General features: G+C 41.1%; 1 protein-coding gene and 1 long non-coding RNA gene across 10 annotated transcripts in view; one reads left to right on the top strand and one right to left on the bottom strand.

The window, feature by feature from the left end:
* LOC134174875 (uncharacterized) overlaps nucleotides 1-1,258 on the bottom strand; it is a 28,176-nt gene extending 26,918 nt beyond the window's left edge. For both annotated transcript variants that reach the window (XR_009968820.1, XR_009968819.1), the window contains exons 1-2: nucleotides 1,156-1,258; nucleotides 482-569 (exon numbers count right to left, since the gene is read on the bottom strand). This is a non-coding gene — a long non-coding RNA (uncharacterized LOC134174875). The remainder of the gene's footprint in view (nucleotides 1-481; nucleotides 570-1,155) is intronic.
* AMMECR1 (AMMECR nuclear protein 1) overlaps nucleotides 1-16,313 on the top strand; it is a 100,108-nt gene that overhangs the window by 64,893 nt on the left and 18,902 nt on the right. The window lies entirely within an intron of this gene.

The following is a 16,313-nucleotide window of genomic DNA, read 5'->3' as shown; positions in this document are numbered from 1 at the left end:
ATAGCATCCCTTTAATTTGGCTAAATCCTCAAATCTGTTCCAGTAGAATAGAATTGTTCAGTAGTAAAAGGGGTTGTGATGTAAACTCACAGTACCAGAAACTCTAAATGAAGTATACAAATGTGAATTTATTGAGCCAGGCTCAGTTACTCTGCATGAGTCAGTTCAGTAAGTAGGTCTGTAATGATTTTGTGCACGCAGGGAACTGCTGCTCAGCAGAACTGGATACTGCCTTTTCTCAAAGGGTAGAGCTGAGCAGCAGACTGGCTCTAGAAGTGGAGGAAAATCCAAACTTCTGCTTTAAGAATGGGTTAAATGCTTCTCCTTAGTTCATTATGAAATCAAAGTGAAACAAGTTTGTATAGGAGGGAGCAGGAGCATGCCCTAATAAATATATGGGTCTTGTATGTAGATGGTGTGTGTTGGGGATGCAGTAACTCTGCCTTTGGGTTTTTTTCCTTTATTAAAAACAATTAATTACCTGTTTTGTAGCTGTTCTATTTTTCCTGAGAAAAGCCTTGCTAGACTCTTGGACCTAACGGTAGGTGATGCCTGTTTCCTTAGCAACACTTCTTGAAAGAAAGCAAAGGAAAACACTACAGATGGAAGCAGAGGCTTTAGATTATTATCTTTATGAAAGGAGGGACACATGATGGTGCCCTACTGAAGCTTTTAAAGTGGATCCAGGGCTATCAAATATTGGTAACCATTTTATGGTTTTGCGGGGAAAACTGAATTAGAGAATATGAATTCTGTGACACAAGGAGATGCATAAACTTACTCTGTGAATTGCCTGTTTATGAAAGGGAACCATAAATGGAGGAAAAGTGATTACAAAATTCCTGTATCTAAATGAAGTGGCTCAGTGAGGGTTGGAGGGGTTTGCTGAGACTGTCGTTAAGTCTCAGGTCTCAGTAGAGTTTGGTGTAAATAAAAGGCATTGATAAAAATACTGATTTCATCCTCATGTTTTTAAAAACATGCATTAAGAGTTGGGAACTTCACATATATGCTGCTCACAAAATGCATGCTTGGAAAAAGCCATGATTGAGCAATGGAGCTTCCAGGAGTTGATGTAATTTGCGGCATTTTGAATAAATCAGATATTCCTGAAAGACGATTAAATGCAAACGAGTAACGGGGCACATCCAGCACTTACTCAGGTCTTCCGGATGGGTTTCGGGGAGGAGCCATGGCGTTTGTGACTCTGGTCTTTCCCACGATGCTCTTGCATTTCATGCTCTTCCCACAGTCTCCTTCTGTTCCGCTGAGAAGGTGCACGCCCTGTAAGTTCAAAGGCAGAGCTTTAGTGGAGTTGAAACACTAGTTGGGTTGAAAATCACATTTGTACTTGTCTTTGAATATTACTTGCCATAAGTGTTTGGGAGGAGGGTGGAGTTGGGGGAACTGGTTGTCCTGGTTTTCCTAGCAGAGCCCTTTGTTGCCCTGACTTTTCCATCATGTGTATGTATAGGTGTTGGTACTCTGTGGTTTTGGTCAACTTTTTCATTGTTTTGTATGGTACTGTTACAGGGAACATCTACAAAACATTGCCCCAGACCCTTGTAGAATGGAGTTTGCTTTCATTTGAGACTGTTGGTGACTTGTGGATTCCTTAAGCACTACAACGACACCTCTGGGTTACAGGCCAGGGCTGAAGAGCACAGGACAGGACTGTGTTCTCCCGCAGCAGAGCAGTGTACATGAAGTGTGTGTCAGCAGCTTGCCTTTTAGAGGAAGGTTTTGTGTGTTTGGAAACTCTCAGCTAGGACAGAGTGCAAGAAGTTGGCATAGAAGTTACCTGCTTCTGGGCAAGCTTCTCTCTGGTTGTTCTCAGCTCAGCAGTAGGTGTTTAGTATAAAGGATTTTTCCCCACAACTTTACTGCTGACATGGGGGGGGAGCAGGGGGAGTGGTGGAGAAAACCTCCCACTGCATGTACTGGCCAGTGCTTGTGTGTGCCGAGTATGAGAAGGATGTTAACATGGTTTGTCCCTCACTTCCTAAGACACTGGGAATGGAGGCGCAGCAGTGGTACATCACGTACCTCGCCCAGCAGAAGTAAATTTAAAGGCCTTGTTTAGCTCTAAGAGCTGTTTTTTGGTGAAATCTGCTAGTTTAGTACAATTTAGCAGGGATTAAGTGAGGTCAAAGGAAAAAGAATTGTCTCTTATGCTTACAAGCTGTTAAAATCTTTAAACTCTGCAGCTTTGTGTGGGAGGCGCTGTGGGAAAGGAGTCTCAATTAAAGTTTTCAGTCTGTCAGCACCTCCTCCATTTAGGTGTTTCCTGATGCTTCCTTTTAAGAAGTATAAAGAAGAAATAGCACGAGCTGGGTGTGAGGGACCAGGCTGCAAACCCCCTCCTTATCTCTGTTCACTAAGATGAGATGTCGAAACTTCTGAAATGGAATTTACCACTTTTCACACACCAGAGTAATGAGGATTCAAATGCTCTGGTAAACTGTGGCAGAATTTGCTGCTGTTTTTAAATAGATACTTGCTTCGAGAAATCATTCCTGTTGAGACAAGGAGGAGAGAAGTTGTGTCCTTTGCAGAGATGTACAGTTGAAATGGTAGAGGAGCTCTTGGAAGAAGAAATAGCTTATCCACCTACAACATAAGGACATACGCAGCCATAGAAAGGGTATGGTATGTCCCACTACAGTGCAGCCATTAAAAGTGCTGAAGAATGTCTGGAGATCTCTAAGCTTTAACACACTTCAGAGTCTGAGCTAGTCCAAAAGTCGTACAGGCCCCAGCTCTCTGCATGGTTTCAGCTCATGCCATGTATGTACTTGTGAGCCTGTGATCTCGGGGGGGGGGGGGGGGGGAGAAGTTGAAGTTGACCTGTCCTGAACTTCATCATTTACAGGTGACTGAAGTTTTACTATTCATTTGATGCATTGTAGGAAGGAATAGATAATTTACCTGAAAATATGTTCTAACATGATTTTACAGTGTGATACGAGGACTAAAAGTACTCCACCTTTGTCTGTCCCTCTGGTCTGCTGGTGCACTTTTCAAATTCAGCTGTACTCCATAAATGTGGATGGAGTGCCACACACACTCCATACAAGGTGATAGCCTTTATTTGAGAAACAGAAATTGAACATCCTTTGGTTTCTTAGCGATGTAAATGGCGGTACGGATACAGTTTACAAAGCTTCTAATGCTGTGAAAGTATGTAAATGAAGAGTTCCCTTAGAAATATTTGATGTAGATCCAAAAACCATTTCTGACCTCACAGATTCCTACTTATATGTGAATTTTCAAAACTTTAATTAAAACTTCCCTAATTGACACATAGAGAATAGCTTTTTGACCGTAATGGGGAATAAGTTTTTATGGCCATGACAGCAGCTTCAGTAGGACTAATAACAGTTCCTAAAGTGATGATACTGGGGGGGTGGGAATGGTGACATGTGCCTGTGTTTTAAATATGCAGGCTACAAAGTCTTTCAGCTCACATGCTTAAATTTAGATTTGCTGTACCAGTGCAATGGTATTTTGCTTCATGCAGATGACTTGTAATAGAGAGTCAATAGTCAGGAGCAGTCTCTCAGCTGGAGGAGTACAGCATGTAAGTAACTCCCACAAGGATTTAGGGAACTTGTACAGATGTTAAGACGTGCCTGAGCGCAGCTCCTGAGAACTTCCCCATCTGTCAGAAGCTGCAATCCCAGCTTTATTGAAAAGGGCCTTTGTGATGATGGCAATTACTAACAGCTGTGGAAGTCAGGGTGTGAAATCAGGTAGAGCAGATTTCGGCCGGCAAGGAAATGTGACTTTGCTGGAGTGCATGATGTTACACCTTTTTGTTTGTATGGATATTTTCCAGCTGAGTAAATCTTACTTAGCTTTAATTTGACTGGGGAAGAGAAGAAAAGCTCTTGGTTTTTTTTAACAGTACAACTTTCTGATACTTGTAGTTCAAGTAATTCCACAAACTGAAATAAGTCCAAAGCTCCCTGTAACATGCAATTAAATCACCATTTTAGATACCAGCCTAATTGCCAGTAACGTTTTCAGTGTTTAATTCAATATATAATCTGACTCAACTGTAAGAAGGTTGAAAGAGATTTGAATGTATTAAAAAGAGAAAGGTGTGTGTGCAAATGTGTATTTTTAACAGCATTGGTCCCTACGAGAGACAATTAAAAGAGCTGCTTCTGTTATCTCTAGGCCTGTTCTTACAGGTGCGATTGTTAAAGCCCCACAGGTAACGTGTTGGTTTTGCCACAAAGAAAAAGCGCTTGTTAATGCATGAACACAGAGAAGGCAAAGGGGAAAGAAATGCAGTTTAAGAATAACTGAAAGGTCGTTGCAACCTCAGTCCTCCAGCAGAGCATCGCTGTTGTTCACCAGCAGTATCTGTACGTGTTCTGTCAAGAAGCGGATGCTGGAGTTGTTTCTGTTCCCAAAAGCTTCTGCACAGTTAGCAAGCTGGTTCGATGGCCCTTTCTCTCTGTGCTGAGGATGCATTCTGCAGTTTGCTCACTTAGCTACAGAGAGGCTTTTTTTCCTTTGACCTAGACTGCTAATCCCTCATTGCAAAGAGCAGCAGCTGTGCTTTGTCTGTGAAGATCTCTGCGCTGCATGCAGCCTCATTCGGCAGGGCAACCCCCTCTTTGTGTGTTTTGCTTTTTCAATTGCTGAAAGGGTGACTTTCTGTCTCCTTGCCCAGAAAGCCCTCGTCAGGTTTGTGGAAGTCTACAGTGCAGGATTGCTGGGTTTTTTCTTCCTCAAAAAATGTAGGTTTCCAAGAGCGGTTACGTACTGTTTCACAAAACTCTGTTTGACTGAAGTCTTCCTGGCATTCGGGAGGTGAAACATTTCTGAGTTGCTTTTAGAAAGGTGATGTAACCTATTTCCATTTAAATATGAAACACTTCAGATGGGTTGAATTGTAGCCTTAACGGATATAATTATGGATAGACCATTTTTTGGTGTGTGTCCACACTGTATCCTCATTTAACATTGAATAATGAGGCTTCAGTTGCTCTTGGTGTAATTTCCTCTATTCAACATACTGCATTACATAGCAGTGTGAGATCTTAATGGTAGGTGAAAGTGAAGTTAATACAGGAGCAGAACTGATAGGCATTTGCTGGATTAGGCTTTACTGCAGTCATGGCAAAACTACTTGCCTTCAAAGGGAAAGGAGTTTTGCCATTTGCTTCAAAGCCTGTAGTTTCTCTAAGAAGCGAAGATGTAAAATACTGGTCAGCACAAATCTCACATTTGTGTTAATCTCGCAGTCAAACATTCATGTTTATACTTCCATGGTTTATAACAACCTTTTTCCTGTAGCTGAGCAGCATTTTCAAATGTATGTGATGCTGTGGAGTTAAATGCAGTCTGTGAATGCTGAAGCTGTAGGTTTTGAGGCTATAGGACAAACATGAACTTTTTGTCTCTTCTTCCTTTCAGAACTTCCTTTTTATTCCACTTCAGCTGGTTTGATTTGCCACTCAAAACCTGGTCTGGAATGGAAAGCACACACAGAGTGAGAGAACTGAATTACTGGTTAGCTGAGCTTGCAACGGTTCTGTTTGTTGGGCATCTTGACCTTAGATGCAGTGATTTGTGAATGCCCCATCCAGTCCTTTCTGTATGCTGAGGAAGTTGCAGGTGGCACTGAATGTGTCATCTAAGTAGACAGAATTGTGACAGAGAACTAGAAGTAATAAAGAGATGAAATGGGGAGAAGAGAGAAGTGGCAGAGCTGCTGAAAGGAGAATAAGAAGGTAGCTTACAGAAAACTTGTGTGTGTATGTGTGTAACAAGATCAAGGGAAGGAAATGCAGGGAGCAAAGTTTCCAGCTGTATAGAATGAGTTTATGTATCTAAAGCATGCTCTGTTTTTTTTTTAACTGGTGATTTATAGAGCTGTGGAACAGTCATGGCTTAATCTGTTAATGAGATTCATGTATGAAGTAAAAACCTACACCAAAGGAACAGAAAAAAGTGTTGGGAAGCCTTGTTTGTTGCTTTAGGTGTAAGGAATTAAGTTTTGTCCTGATGCAGCAGTTCTCAAGTCTGCATTCTGGGATGGCTTCATGATAGCAGGAGTAAGTGTCCAGAAATCAAAGTTCTCATGAAACAAGGAGTGGCTCTTTCTTTCCCTGAGGTCTGGTTACGTATGATGTGCCGCAAGGGATTCATCCTGTGCCTTTTTTACTGTATTTATAAAGCCACTGGGAATTAGTAAGATGCCACAGGCTCTTTACGCTGACAGCACTCAGATTTGCATCTCTCTGCAGATGTACTCGCAGTATGTGTAAGAGATCGCACTTAAATACAAACTGGCTGCTTCAAATCCAAGCTGAGTTGTGATACTGATGAAACACATATCCTGGGAAACGAGTCAGGATATTATTCAGTGCCCTGTGTTCTGAGTGGTCATAGTCTGGTCTGTAAGACAGTGTTGACTTTGGGTTATTCACAACCCATGTCCTTGTTCAAGAATTTCAAGACTGGGTTCTGTCACCTTTCATTTAATTTATCAGATTATTCGTCAATACCTTCGTATTTCAGAGTATTTTATTGTCTTAATCTTTTTCTGTGACACATTTAATGCAACACGTCCTGATCTTTTTTCCTCCTCGAGTCAGTTACTGCACATTCTACCACACCTTTTCCTTTCCTTATTCTTAACCTGATTGTATACATTTAATTAGTCCATCACTGTGGTTTCAGAGTCCTGATCACAAAACATAGTCTCTGTGTTTGTGACAAACTGTATCAAAACTGAGCTTAGCTGCAGAATTCCATACCCAGCATTTACCATCTTGGTTGTTTTTAAAGTGAATCATATTGACAGCTAACAAAAGTACAAGCACATTGTATTTTGATATAAAAACATAGTTTATAGACTTTCTGGTAACAAAAGAAATACTGAGAAAAAGCCCTCTTGTTCCAGACTTTTCAGAGTCCAATAAAAATAAGCCCTCTTTACAAGCTGCAGGAGATTGAGCATGTAAATGTTCAAGTTCTATTCGTGTATTTATGTGTCATTGCATTGCTGAGATGTTTAGGAATGTATTTTTCCATAGGGGCTTCAGATGAGGCTTTATTTTTTTAAAGTTCATAAAGAATGAAAACTATTTCATGGTAAGTTCTTTTTTTTTTGGGAATTGTGACTTGCATGCATGTCTGGAGGGGAGTAATAGTTTGTGGATTGATCAAATGAGGGTTGAATTCAGCAATAAAGTGATATTAAAGATTTTTGTCTTGACTGCCGTATCTGTTTCGGGGTGCAGTGGTGATCTGAGGTCAGTACTGGCAGACATGCTGGAATGTAGCGTTCTAGTGCCTTCTTTTCAGGCTCCTAGGGATCTGAGTGGTTAGTGTTGCTCAAGCTGTACACTTCCAAATGTAACTGAGCAATTCATTTTTGTTAATGATCTAAACTTTGCCATCTGCTGGAGAGCCTTTTCCTGACATTATAATTTAGTCCAGTTGGAGCTCAGTTAGAGTTTTCTGACTGCTCTGTTATCATGTGTTCACCAATCAAAAACCTACACACCAAACCCTGGTCAATTTTGTCATCCAGTTTTTCAGTAAGCATCTGGAATGACTGTGACTACTGTACTGTGTTACGCTGCGAGATTGTTTTAGGTGCTGTGGGTCTGCTTTTTCTGTATCAAACCAGGACATTTCCATGTCAATTGACACCTTTCAGCTTCCTGATTGTCTGCATGAGTACGACACAAAAATTGTTACGCCTGTTGAGTTCCATTGTCCTCCTTCATCCCAGCATGATGATAGATGCAGGGAGGGGCAAGGGACAATATGGGAAAAGGCAGAAAAGAAGCTGCCATCGACAAAGAAACGACTGCATACAGCTGCTTCACCTCATGTTCCCCTAGAGTCAGAAAATATCATTTGAGGTCCATGCTGAGCACTTTGCAGTACAGACAACTGTGAGCATGGCTATTCCGAATGGATTTTGTTCCATCCTAGAAGGACAGAGTGTGTGGAACATGAATATAGCAGGTCCCAGGGTTCTGCTGCACCTGGACCACAGCACTAATTGCATGCTTTGCGTTGGAATTTGCTATAAGCTGTACCTCTCACTTCCTGACCTGTCATGTGAAGACTTTGGAGTTAGCATTCCTCTGTGAAGGGCATACCTCTAAACTATTGCTGAAGCTCTGTTACATCTTAAAGTTAGGTTAATTGAAGATTTCTTTTTTCTTCAGTGCAGTAGGGCATACCATATAGTAATGCACAACAATCCCCCCACGCCCTGCAGGATTAAAACAGTATGAGAAAAATGCGGAGTCTTTAACTTGATTGCTCTTCACATTCGAGGAGAAAATTAAGTCCTTTAGAACCACAGAACAATATAGTGCAAGATTTGTGGCTTCAGGAAACAGCAAGGAAGTTGAAACCATAGATACCCAACTCTCACTAATGTAATCAGGAACCTATGATATTACTTTGTGGGTTTTTAGTTGTAGCTGAGTTACGTTTTCTGAAGGGAGCAGAATGCAGGAGCTGTAATTTTTGGATCATACTTTTCCACTGGGAGGCCGTAACAGCACATACAAAACTTTTCCTGAACTTTAAGGACTTCTCCATGCAAGCCTTCATTGTTTCCTTGCTACATTATAGCAGTAAGAAAGAGAAATGAATTTCAGGCATTATGTCCACGCAGTGTAACATTATTGTGGCATAATGATGAGCTGGGTTTATTTGGAAGAATCCAGAGTGTGATGGAATATTTCTCCGGGTTACTGTCAGAGCAGTAGGAAAAACATCTTTCTTGGGTTTTTTTTCCGCTAAAAAGCTCTGTTTAAACTTATGGAAACCTTAACTTTTACAGCTTCATGGTTACGAGCTTTCTTTACTTAGATGTTTCGTGATGGCGCGTGAGGAGTTTGGTCATTTTCACCTGTGTGTGTGTAAGACTGACAGACCCAGCTGAAGACCCAGCAATAGTTCAACCTCCAGGAGTTTCAGACAGTGGCCACTATGCACTTAGCTCCACGTCTTAACAGGTACTCACATTTGCAGATCTGCTAAGAAGCATCCTGGACGATGTTAGTCACTTCATTTGTGCTGTGGAGTTAATCTGTGCAAGATAGAGTAAGAAATGAAGGTTAAAATAAGGATTTTTTCTGGAAACTTTTAAGTACCCCATGAAATGCTCTGTAAATAACTCTTCTGTTGATTTAAACAACTGGTGAACTTGTTTGGGGAATAACAACAAGGTCCCAGAGCCTTAGCAGTAAGACCAGTATGGTTTGCTTTTAATTGTGTGTATGGGTGGCACAGTGCATGCATGCACACACACAAATACTAAGAATCTAATTGAAACCATTCAATAATTTTCCACTTGTGGCTGCAGTCAGTACCACACTCACACTGTATTAAAGACATTTTTTAAGCATTTCCATAGCTGTTTGCCTACCTGCTGTGATGCCTTAGTGCCTGTGGATTGCCTGCTATGGAATGGAACTCAGTTGAATTTGCATGGATGCAGTATCACTGAGTTCATATAAGAAACAGGATGAAACTACCTTTCACGGACACCTGAAATAGGAATGATGGGGAAAGCTGAAGGCACCATATCCTGATAGTCTCTGTTCGGGCTTCAGGAGTACTCCAACATACTTGAATTTTGTTTATCCCCTTCATGTGTCTGACTCGTATTTCAGTTAAAATTTGTGTAACTGTATCTTTGCAGAATTCCCAGTTCAGTGGTGACACAAATCTCTATTTTGCAGCCACAGACACCATTTTTAACACTGTGTTTGTTAACTTTACCTGTGCTGCAATTGATTTTTCAGCGTTCTTTTGGATTGTCATCTCACTGAGGGGGGATTGATTGTAAAAGGTTTTGCTGGATTCTGTTATCACCAGCAACAGCTACGTGTGGTTTGTTCCAAACCATGAACCCTTTCAATATGGTTTGCACAGCACTAGTGTTAACAGACCCCACAGCTGGGTGTATCTCACAGAATCCAGCGCTGATGGCATTCCCTGTGGGAAGGTGGGGATTACCCCCACCTTGTGCTGCATGAAGCTGCAGCATTGATTTAGAACCTTGTCATTTTATTTTATTTTATTGTAAGGATTTTTTAGACTTAGATGAGTAATTTTGCCAACCAAGAAGTTTCAGTGTCTTGACTTTAGGAAAGTCCCTAAAGAAGCAGTTTTGACATCTTTTGACATCTGCATTTGAAAGCTTTGAGCTGTACTTGTTTTTGTCCCTGTGCCACTGTTAGCTGACTTGGAGAGGAGCTCAGGAAACTGGTGAAGTGAGCAAATAATGGTTTCTCTCTCTTTGATAGATGATTCTTCTTTTACCCAGTGGTTCTGTTCTTCCTTGTCACTCAGCAGTTTGAAACCGGTAATGAAAAGTCAGTGTGTTGGCTTGTCCTTCAGAATACCGCGAACAAATCAAAGTGTTCTCTTAAGAAAATGTTTGAAATGGAACACTGTAAACTTGTTATCGTTCCGTTGTTCCTGGGTCTACTCTTAATAGATACTGTGTATTTTTATGCTGTATTATATTCATGTCCTCTCTAGCATTGTAAGCCACCTGCAAGAAGCCTGATGATACCCACTCCTGCACAGTTGTTTAGAAATAAAGGAAGCTGAATGACTCTTGGTAAATTCAAACCCATCAGATGTGTTTGCTAGCTTAGAGTACGGTGTCCTGAAGCTGCAGCCTGGCTGATATTAACCAGTTAACAGTTTCTACACTCACTAGAGTAATGAAGCATTTTGGAGGACATGTAGACAGCTTACTGCAGGCACCTCTGGCTACCTAAAACAGACTTTTAACTGGCTTATGTAGTCAATGAATGGAGGATGAGCCTTCAGTCATAGAATCCTAGGATGGTCTGAGTTGGAAAGGACCTTATAGCTCATCCAGCCCCAACCCCTGCCATGGCCAGGGACACCTTCCACTAGAGCAGCTTGCTCCAAGCCCCTGTGTCCAACCTGGCCTTGAAAACTGCCAGGGAAGCAACAGCCTCAGCTTCTCTGGGCACCCTGTGCCAGCGCCTCAGCACCCTCACAGGGAAGAGCTTCTGCCTAAGAGCTCATCTCACTCTCCCCTCTTGTTAATTTATGTACGTGCCCTGGGTTGTCTTCTAGAGGAACGATACTATTTTCACAGCTAAAATAACTGTCTGTACAGAGTGTCAGTGTTTCTTCCTATTAAGCTACACATCTGAATCCAGACACAGACTGGGAGAGAGTTTCGGACAGACTTCAGTTTTGTGGCATTAAAAACCTAATTGATTGAAGAGCCAAAATACCAGCTCAGTATTTGATTCCTGCCACCTACAACACTGTTGCATTACCTGCAGCCCCTTGCTAATAAAACAGGCCAGGAATTTCAGAGAAGTACTTCTGTCCCACACAACAAGTGTGTATTTTTTTACCCGGTGGCTGCCACTTAGCGACATGATGTGCAGGAAGCATAAATGTTGTTCTTTCCCTTTCTGTCTCCCAAATGTAAGGGAGGGTTCAGGAAAAACACGTCAATCACAGTTGTTTTGTTTCCTGGACATTTTTCCAGTATGACCATAAAAAAAGAGTCTGTATAAATAAGTTCCTTTTTCTTTGCGTTCAAGTGATTTGATCATGTATATCACTCCTTGAAATCTTCATTTCATTTGGCAAACCTCTGCTGGTCATAAATGCGAGTGGTTGGCACGCTGTGCCACGCTGTCGTGTGGGTTGTGTGAGGCTCTGATCTCTTGTGCTGAAAGCTGGGAGAATTTTACCCATAATAATTTCACTTTCTGAAGAAGAGCACATTCTGCCCTGCTTTTCTGGCTTCAAAATTGATTGCACATCGTGACTTGGAAGCTGCCAGCTTTTTCTGGTCTCTGCCAAACTGAGTTATGATAGCTGATTTTCATTAGGAAAATACTGGTGATCTGCTTAAGTGTTCCTTAATTCCTTCCTATTTAACTTTCTGAATGAAAAAGTAAAAATCATCACTAACTTCACTGGTCAGTAACCCGGGAATGAAGGAACATTGACGTTTTTTGTCAATGTTATTGACTTTCCCCCCCGCTGAAACCCTGGCACCAAGTGTCTCTGGTTGCTGTCATCTCATGGCTGTTATCTGAAATGCAGTGAGTTTGCCACTCATTAATTTCAGGATGTTTTGAGTTCACTGAAGAGCAGTATCTAGGCCCTTTGGGCTCAGTTTATCGACATAGGTTCATCTCTTTGTGAAAGGCATTTTCTAAGGTAATTCTGCTAAGCACATCTTTCTCTGTAAAAGAATGGAGATCTCAGGGTTATGGTTGCTGACCTAAATGAAGAGGGGGGTTCCAAGCAGATAGAATTCAAGTCCTTTGCCTGCCATCTAAAAGTAGCGCCAGTGTGCTCACAAGAGAGTAATCGTTTGTAAAATGAGATCTTTGGCCTATTTCTCATAACTCTGCTGATACTTGAAGAATTGTTAAATGCTAAAAAATAGTGGCGTGGGTTAGCTGTGTTCAGTACCAGAAAATGGTTAGGAGAAAATTGACTATAGCAGAGTGAACTGCGAAGGCAATGGGGAATGTATTGTTCTAAATTGGATTAATTTGACTATATTTATCAGTCCTATTTTGATTAATCATCCTGGAGCTATGTTCCTACATGGTAGGCAGAGCAGATTGTGAAAGAAGCTGTCACAAAAAGTAGATTTTTAGAAGTTGGGGATCTTGGATGCTATTCTCGATCCTGTCACTGACTCACTGTGCAAGCCTCCTAAATTGCATGAGTCACTTCATGTCTCTGCCTCATTTACACTTCCTATAAAAGTGAGTATTACTTATATCATGCCCAGTGTTTGACAGCTTCCCTTGCATCTCCATTCCCTTGTGTCATGTTTAAATCCCCAAAGTAATTTCCAGTAATGTACAAAACTGTATCCTGTTTTGCTGCAAGTCTCTCTCTAGTTTGGGTCTGTAGATGTGACTGTCCCCAACAAAGAGGTTTAGTGAGAAATGTTGTTGTTAATAAAGAATTTCATTCATTTAATACCTTCATTCATCTGCACTTAAATCCTTCTTTCCTGGTTTTGATTCTTATATGTTATCAAACCTTAAAAGGGTCCTTTCAGTTCAACCCCAAACATTTTCAGATGCTTCTGAACCGAGTAACGTAGCTTTGCTATTTCTTATTTCCCCAGTTTGTGTGTTACTGTTGTTATCCATCTGCCACATCACATTTCAGAGCCATAGGTCCTTAAAGACTGGAGCTGCCTTTTTTTTCCAAACCAGTTTTAGAGGCTACCGAAATGACAGACAGACAACACAGGGATGTGCTGCAGTTTGCTCACCTGCTCCTACTGTGATTGCCAATGATTCAGAGAGTGCCTCTGGTGGTGTTTTACAAAATCAAGATGTAGTCCTAAGGAATACAAACCTTAATTTTATTTTCTGTGGAATTTTATGCTCTTTGTCATGGGAACTTTGAACAGTTTCCTTTTGGTTTAAATTTTCTCAGTGTCTTTAAAGTGTTTGCAGGGTTTTTTGCTCTCCCGAATCCAAGGAGTGGTACACGGAAAATGAAATTATTGAAAAACATTTGTGGAGAGCTGATGGTGAAGGAAACTTCAGTTGAGGAGAAGCTGAGACTTGCGTAGCGCTGCTCAGCTGAAGAAAAACTGATAGTTGAGTAACGGTTTGCTTTGGGGGTTTTTGTTGTGTTTTTCCTTGCCTGGCAATTCCTTGATCTTAGTAGGATACCCAAGACCACATAAATATTTAACTAGAAAGGCCCTGTGTGTGTGTGCATGCATTTTGTGTCTAAAAATAGTTTTCTTTGAACAGGATTCAGTTTTGACTTTGCTTGCTTCGCTTTCAACAAGGAGCAGAATTCCATGTGGAAAAAACTAAGGTCCTTCTATTGGCCAGCTGGAATTCCCCTGGCTTGGCACTGCTCCTTTTCAACTTTTCCTTACCATGTACTTTCATACAGTCAGCAGCAATGTATGTAAATGAGTTCTGGGCAGTGAGAAATAAAGAGCAGATGGTTTAGAAAATGCTTTTAAAATGAGTATTTTTTTCTTTAAATGTAATTTTGAGCTCTGCCTGATTTTTCCAACTTATTTTACTAATTATTTCCACTCACTCTTCCTTAATTCTAAGTTTAACAGAGAAATTGTGGAGTTAATACTTTTATTAACCTGGTATGTAATATGCCAGATTGTGTTCCGTAAGTATCCTTTTATCTTTCTAATAGGGAGTTAACAGAAGAACACGGCATTGAGTAAGATTGTAAAATCACATTCTAATATTACAAATGCAATGCTTCCCTCAAATAAGCAGAACAAAGTCTCCTCTACTAATCAAGAATGCCAACACACAATTATGCAGTGACTCTTCACTCTGAACAGCTCAGACCAGTGACAAGCTTTTGAGGAAAGCAAGCATACATCAGCTTCTCTGTATTTCATGCTTGCTTTGAGCTGCTCACTGAGAGGGCTATGCTACCATGACAAGTAGGTACCCATGACAGTGGGTACCTATGTCTTTGAGAGGTTACAAAGAGTATGCCAAGTGCCCCTAGAAACTGTTCCTGGAACAGGAGCAATACAAGTAAAAGCTCACGGAAGCTTTTCCATCCTTGGGAAGTGTTGAAATTTGCTGATGTCTCTGAGAGTGATGCCACTGTGTTAGCTAGCGTGGACAGCTGCCCATGAGTAATTCCGTGGATACCTTCCACTTGTTGTACTGACATCATCAGAGCAGTCAGTAGATGGCAATTCATTCACTACCCACAGAGATAAAGTTTAGGATTAAAGGATCATTGCTGAGTTCTGAAGGGAAGCGTCTCTAATGACACAGGTCTGCTAACCGAGCATTAAAAAAAGCCGCAATGAAAGCAGTTAATCTATGACAAGTGATACATACCTGCTCTGCTCTTAATTTTTCAAAACGTGTCTGGAACTTACTTTGGAGTTTTAATCATGGTAGAAATAATAGAATGACTGATACTCCAACTGTAATGTACAGCACTTAACAAGATCAACATCTCCCAGTTTTAAAGCAGTGTGTGATAACGCTTGGATCAAACTTATGAGGGCAGGATGATTAAGTGTTAAGGTACTTCTAAAACTGGCACCTGATAGGATTGCTGGACTATTTTGGGTTCATATATTTTGCATTAGTAGGCAGAGTATTTCAAGTGTAGCAGCACCAGAAAGGGTTTCTTGTTGGCATCTGCCGTGGGTATGTTCTGTTCCTATTGCTGATTGTTTGTCAACACAAATGTCTCTGGTAAATTTTGGTTTTCCTTCTGTTATAGGGATAAGACAGTTTGGAAAGATGACAGCAAATTGTAATATGGGGTCTGGAGTCAGGGAAAGGCCGACAGTATTCAGTACTGATCAGTCACAATGGTGTCAGAGACTTACACAAATCCCTGATCTAGTTCTGCCAGCCACCTCACTGATCTTCAGCAGTGTGAGTGCTAATGCAGGGTATGTGCACAGATGCGTGTAGTCACGAAGGTGTTCAGGAGCAGTACTTCAGCAGGCTTTACAGCTAAAATAGCACCTAGCAGTTCTGAAGGAACTAGGTATAGCTGAAATGGCACTACCACTTCATAACAATATTGTAGCTTACATGAGGTAGGTAGGTGAAAGCAAGGTATTTGTGCCAGTGTCATTTTATTCAATAATGGAATTAGCCAGCTAAGCTTGCAATGATTACTGCAGTGCCCTGCGTTCACTAACGTTCATTCACCTGAGGCTTGTGTGCCTCCGTGTGTGCCTTTCTGCTTCCGCTGTATTGACATGAAGGTTTTGTATCTTGGCTTTTTATCACTCTTCACACTGGTCACAATTCACCTGTCTTCTTCCAGATGATTATCTCAGCATGTGGGCAGGTGAGCTGAGATGTGGCTTATGCACGCACTGTATGATGTTTGTTTCTGTATGACTTAAAAGTATGTTACATTAGGGGTGTTCTCTCACCTGGTAATGCCAGTGCAGATTTCCAGTGAGCAGGAATAAGTTGTATGCATACTGCTAGCAAGTGGTGCAAAAAACCCTGCAACTTTCTGGAAGCTGTATAGTTTTATAATATGGGAAATGTTTTGCATAGTAAGATTGTTGCATAAATTATGAAAAAAAAAACAAGTTTTTAAACAAGTTTGGGCAATATCCATGAGCGCAGTTGTTGGTTAATAATGCTTGTGTCTCTGGGTGCTTTTCAGTAGTGTTCAAATAGATCGGTTATGGGATGCAGGTAGAGCACACGTTGAGGAAAGGAGGAATTTGCATATAAGCAAACTCGTGGCGACGGATTTGAAGAGTATTGGGATTTCTGAAGGTAATTTCTAGT

The sequence above is a fragment of the Pezoporus occidentalis genome, unplaced genomic scaffold, assembly GCF_034315485.1.
Source record: "Pezoporus occidentalis ecotype Australia unplaced genomic scaffold, CSIRO_AGI_Poc_V1 ctg63, whole genome shotgun sequence".
Lineage (NCBI taxonomy): Eukaryota > Metazoa > Chordata > Aves > Psittaciformes > Psittacidae > Pezoporus > Pezoporus occidentalis.
The sequence above is the reverse complement of the archived record's forward strand: the minus strand, read 5'-3'. Positions and strand labels throughout refer to the sequence as shown.